Source organism: Pteropus alecto, unplaced genomic scaffold (genome assembly GCF_000325575.1).
Source record: "Pteropus alecto unplaced genomic scaffold, ASM32557v1 scaffold101, whole genome shotgun sequence".
Classification (NCBI taxonomy): domain Eukaryota; kingdom Metazoa; phylum Chordata; class Mammalia; order Chiroptera; family Pteropodidae; genus Pteropus; species Pteropus alecto.
In genome coordinates this window covers 16,254,883-16,260,882 of record NW_006432945.1, presented here as the reverse complement: position 1 = coordinate 16,260,882, position 6,000 = coordinate 16,254,883, and the positions used below count along the sequence as shown (strand labels likewise).

Here is a 6,000-nt window from a genome sequence, read left to right as displayed (position 1 = left end):
ACAGCGCAGAGTTGTTGTTACAAGTAGTTTCGTTGGCTACAGATTTCAGCGGGTCAACTTTGGGTTTCCAAAATTAAATACTAAGTGGTGCTAATTATGCAACATGGGACTGTGATTAGCTTCACAAAAAGTTACTCAAATGCTAACTATACCTTTGAACCTCTTTAAAGTTCAAATGGTTTCAAAAGTACAGTATATTTTTTGGTTCCATATGTGGCACAGTGTGTTGTTCCAAGTCAGTTGCAAAAATATATATTATCGTTATATTAGAAGTGCCCAGATAATTTAAGAAGAATGATCACAAACACTTATAGAAAAAGAAAAGGATGAACTTATTATCCATTAAGGTAAAGAATTTAATTTTAAAACAAAAGCAAAATAGTATTTTGGAAGAGAAATTCTCCATACTAATGAGTTCACCAAACACCCAGAATGTGCCTTATAATACAAGAACCCCTATTAAATCTACATCAAATACCAGAGCTAATTTAAGTGTGGGTGGTTTTTTTGTTTTTGTTTTTTTGTTTTTTTTTATGGATACTAACTTGTCTCATTTGGCAAGAGGTCTAAAACTAATTTTCATTTTGGTAGAAAAAATTTGAATCTAAATGAAGAAGTATTCAAAGAAGATGCTAGAAAAACATGATTTGACTGTTTTATTACAATTTAAGTTCAAGCATATGGATTCCTAGTGTAAGAACAGGAGTTAAAATTCAGTCGAGTGCCGAAAGCATATAAAATATGGGCTTTCCTATTCCACTAAGGGTAAAACTTGACTCTTACTAATAACTGAAATGTTACAGAGGTAGGTATAATTTAAAAATAAATCCTTAAACCACACATTCATAAAATTTAGCCTAGTAAGTAATGCTCTGTGCAAAGAAAAAAATTCATGCTTAATCTAGGAGTATTCATCTTATGTCTTTCTTATTAGATTCGACTATTCTAATTTAATAAACATATATTTAATAAATGCAGAAATCTGTGACAAAGCAGCTTTCTTCACCAACAGCCTTCTAACTTGAGCCTTATCACCCTTCACGCTTACACCAGTGTTCCTATTAGTGAACCCGCACAGACATGCCTGAGTTTTTAAAACGAGAGTATCCACACTCCATCTGGCAGATCCCAACGCACAAACCAAAAATGTCCATGAGCATCCATGGGGACCTTTTGACACCGAAACCCGCCTAGTCAGTGCCTCAGGAGGGCTGACTCGGAGCCCGCAGGAGCACGACTGCCCTGGCGCTGGTCTCGTCTTCCCTGCATCAGTGTCTGACGTGATAAACCCACAGAACCGGGCATCTCTTGGCATTAAAAGGCCGAAAAGCATAGTAGCAATGATACAGATCGTACTGTCATTTTCTTTACGAAAAACAAATTCTATTCTGACTTTGAAGTATTTCTGTACCGTTAAACCACAGGTTTACGTTTCTATGACTAACCTAATCGCTAACATGTGGATCACTGTCTCGGGCACGATGAAAACACTATGGTTGTCTTCTCGGCTCTTCAGAAACACAACACGACACAAAACAAACAACACAGCAAAACACGAAACAAACGACACAGCACCAAACAACACAACACAAAACAACACAACATAAAACAAACAACACAACGCAACACAAACAGCAGCTTCTCTCTCAGGAACCAGGAGACAGAATGTTACTCCCTACCACACTGTGCAGAAGATTATTCTTTGCAAAAGATCCAATGAGGAATACCGATTCCTACTACAATGAACCCACTGCGATGACAAGCGGAGCTCTCATGAGAAGTGTGCGTGGCTTTTTGTTATAGATCAGAGTGAGGGAAACAGCAAAAGCCTTCATCAGGCAGTATCAGGGCCTTAGGTTGTTAAAATACACACAGTCTGCTCATGATCATAATTAGAATTAAGAGAAATCTCAGCAACACAGATGTGTGTCAGTATCAGGTCACATGGGCCTGTGGCTGGCGAGAAAGACAGCAGACATCAATCTTTTACCAGGGAGCTCTGCACGTCCCTTTTCCTATAACGTGCCGCAGAAGCTCTGCCGGTCGGGTCGCGCAGGAGCACTGCTCCTGGAAGGCCAGTTCACATCTGAGGACAGTACCCAGGTGTTCTACAGTCTAGATTGTACACTTGAATATTCTAGGAACTCTGTGTTGTTAAGTTTTGTATTCCCCGTGTGCATCTTAGTGTCTGCAACACAGTATGTGCTCTATAAACATGTATTAAACGTTTGAAAACCCAGTAATGTCAGGGGAGAAATCTATGTAGCAACCGGGGAAGAATTTACGAGGTTCTCAAATACTTCACACAGAGCTAAGTACTGAAGGATAAAAATCTGAGTTTTCAGAAGCTCTCTATGTATAGAGGGTTCTAGTCTTCTCTTCGTGAATCCCAAGGCTTGGAAGAGAAAAGGCAATGGTAAACTGCCACGTGATCCTCTCTGAAGACCAAGAAGCGAGGCTCCTCTCTCCTTGCCTCCGTGCTCCTCTGTGCACTGACCCCATTCCTTGCCTCCCGAAACTCCGTGCAAGGCCTAGTACGACAGGCGACAACTTGCTGATGAGGCCACAGAGACCGCATGGCCAAACGTGTGCTCCCCCGTGGTACACTAAGAGTACTACTACTGCACATCTGCTTCCATTCACCGGTTCAGGGCTCGGGCCCAAATGCATTAAACAAATCATCACTAATGCAACATTTCCATAATTCGGGGGACAAGTACTTTATGGAAGGCATATTTCCTTAAGGCTTGCAAGGCATCTAATTTTCCTTAGTATTATTCCACACTGTCTGTCTTGAATGAAAAAGAAGTTTGTTTTCTTAAAGATAAGTTGCCTTAAGCTACAAATACTCCCATCGTCTCTTTTTTATTTTTTATTATTATAGGACACAGTCATGCTGAGATAGTAGGAAATCAAAATCTAGAGGTAAAGAGAGTCTCAAGAGATCATCTGCTCCCATTTGAGATGGGTTTCTAACAAGCTGTTGTGGAAAGTTGGTTATTTAGCTCTTACTGATGCTAACTGGACAGAGACTTTGCATTCTCTCCTGACAGCCTATTGCTGGTGTTTCATCATCTTTCAAAGTTTGCCCTGTTTCAAATTAAGTCAATTTCCTCATGTTTTACTCTTTTAAAAGATTCAGGACGAACAAATAGCGCCCCGAATCATGATCGGTTATAGATTCTGAGCTCAAAGCACTGAAGACTGGCAGCTATGTCTCCAGTGAACTTGAGAAGCTGTCTTTTTACTGATATGTTAAAATGCCTGCTCCTCAAATTTCTGCCAAATAAGGAGGTACAACAAGCTAGGAGTGTAACTTTGGTCTGAGGTTAGCTGTGAAATCCAAATAAGTCACCACAGATTCAGAACATGGGTAATTGAACAGACGAGGCACTTCTGCACTGGAAAAGGCAGCTCCCTACTTACTAGTGTCCTAATCAAGGCCTTTCAGTTAATTGCCCTCTTCAATTAACAATCCGACATGAAGTTTTAAAATGCTTAATTCAGCCATTTTGAGGATAGTTTTAAACAATAAATAGTAATATGTCTGGCTAAAATATATACTCCAAATAATTTCCCTATTAAAATCCAACAGTGAACAGAGTATCTTCCCATACCATTTTAGAACTTAAAATGAACAGAAAACAGCATAATTAACTCTACTAAAAAAGGGAAATGTTGGTCCAGATATTTAATCTACATATAAACTTCTCAACTAGGTCTGAGGTTTGGTTTGGTTTGAACAAAACATACAGCGTGACCACCATGTGACAGATGTTTCACGTCCACCTGCTCTAACCTTACAGTAACAACCCTGTAGTCCTCAGGAGCGTCACTGCAAACTGAACCTTCTCAAAGTTAAACAAATCGCCTGAGATTGTTCAACGGGAAGGAGCGCCGGAATCGGCCGCATTCTCAGCACACTGCTCTGTTGGACCAAGGTGCCGGTTCGCAGAGGCCAGAAGGTGAATCTGAGACCAGAACACTGACCCATCAGGGAAGAGGAGAGAAAGAAAGGTTTGGGGCAGAAGCTCCTCCCAGCGTGCAGTTCCCCACTGTGAAGCTCCGACTGGCCGGGCCTGGAAGCTCGCAGGCGTATTAAGAGCAGACAGGGACATAACCGTTCTCCCAGGAGGACGTGGCCATGTCCAGAGCTGCTGCGCTTCCATCCGCTGTCCCGGACTACTGCTCCTCTAGGAAACTCAGCTACAAACAGGATTCAGTTTAGTAGCAGAGCGGGACGTCAAACCACGTGACTAATTCACATGTGAACATTGAGATTACTTGTTCAGACTGTTTTTATACTGACTCAGGAGATCACAGAGCATCTCAGGGAGCCATATGTAGCAGCTAATGTCACCAGTTTCTTTTTGCTGATTCTTCTTCTTTGAAGTCAACAAGGCTTTTAATAAATGTAATAATTTAAAATAATTTTCTTTGTGATTTTACATTTTAACTCTAACCAAGATTTATAAATTCCTTCGAGGAAGGCAGGATCAACAAAGTAAACTGAAGACTGAAAATGCTCATCATATTTAGAAAAATGAGGGTTAGGGTGACTTTCGGGAACACCATTTCAATGCAGCAATGAGGCAGAAGCCACAGTGCACAGGTTAAGAGGAGGATGGGGGGAAAGAAATGAAGAGGCACAGCTGCGCCTCAACAGCAAAGGCTGGGGCTGCACAGGGCCATCGATGCGTGTCTGTCTGCCTCCCCATCCCTGGGTTTCTCATCTGCGGATTCAACCAACCGTGAATCAAAACCGGTATTTTCGTATGCGGTACAACTGTGATTTAAAAATAAATTCAAACAAACAAAAACCACCAGTATGTCGACCTGCGGGAACCCACATGCAGAGGGCCAACTGCATACACTGTCCTCTGCCGTACTACAGAAGGGGCTTGAGCATCCGCAGATTCTGACATACGTGGGGAGTTCCAGGAGCCAATCCCCTGAGGAGACTAAGTGACCACTGTAGTTAAGTGTTTGGGGAATCCAAGGTTGTATATGGATTTGTGTCTACACCAGGGTACCAGTTCCCTAACCCCCACATTGTTCGAGGGTCAAGTGTAATATGTAGACAATTTTTTTCAAAACACTGGTCCTGGAGAGAAGGAAAGAGCTGGGATAGGACCTAGAAAAGAGAGGTAGACACGGGGTGAAGATAACTCCTGTTCCTCCTGATGAGAGACTCGATCCCAGAGTTTAGAAGTAATTTGGAATAAAAATGTTTATCTTATAATAAATATATTCCTATTTTTACACTACATATTGTTATAATAAGAATGAGCTGGCCTTTTGGAACTATCACTAACTTACATTTTAAACTAAACATACCTAATATGTAAATCTAAATATATTATTATCTTCCATCTACCTTTTCTCAAAGGAAGGTAATTAAAACAGTATGCTAAAGACAATTCATGACAGACTGATATCTCTCTCCTTTCCTCATTGCTTAAGGTTAGATAGCCACACGTAGAACTTTAGGAAGCTTCTTGTTCTTATGCTATATACTTCATATACAGAACGGCCCTAGTGATCTACTAGAAAACAGCGCATGAGTCATACAACTATTCTCTAGGAGTAAAAACTATTCTATATTCATAAACCCTGTGACCAGTGGCCTGGTATGAAACATCCTGGTGGAGCACAGATTTAATAGTAAAGTCTACCTATTTTAATTTAGAGATCAAAGCAAAATGTCAACATGCTCATTTAGTTCTTGACCAGTAATAATATACTCAGTCAAACCCCAAGAGCAGATAATATCAAATAAAATGAATTTCTGAAATAAAATACAGAAATGTGACAAAAAAAGTACCTGTTGGTGACTGCCCAATTTCATTATGAAATCAATAGCAGAAATGTCAACTTAGAGGATTCCCAATGAAGTTGTTAATTGATTCTTTAAATGTTATTCTGATCCTCTTAAAACATTTAAGTTAAACTTTAAAAACTACTGAACAGGCTACAGTAAAGAAATTTTTACAGTGAGCC

At 40.4% G+C, this 6,000-nt stretch overlaps 1 protein-coding gene across 1 annotated transcript in view; it reads right to left on the bottom strand.

The window, feature by feature from the left end:
- Positions 1–6,000, bottom strand: part of KIFAP3 (kinesin associated protein 3) — a 108,132-nt gene that overhangs the window by 37,557 nt on the left and 64,575 nt on the right. The gene's annotated exons all lie outside the window — the stretch shown is intronic.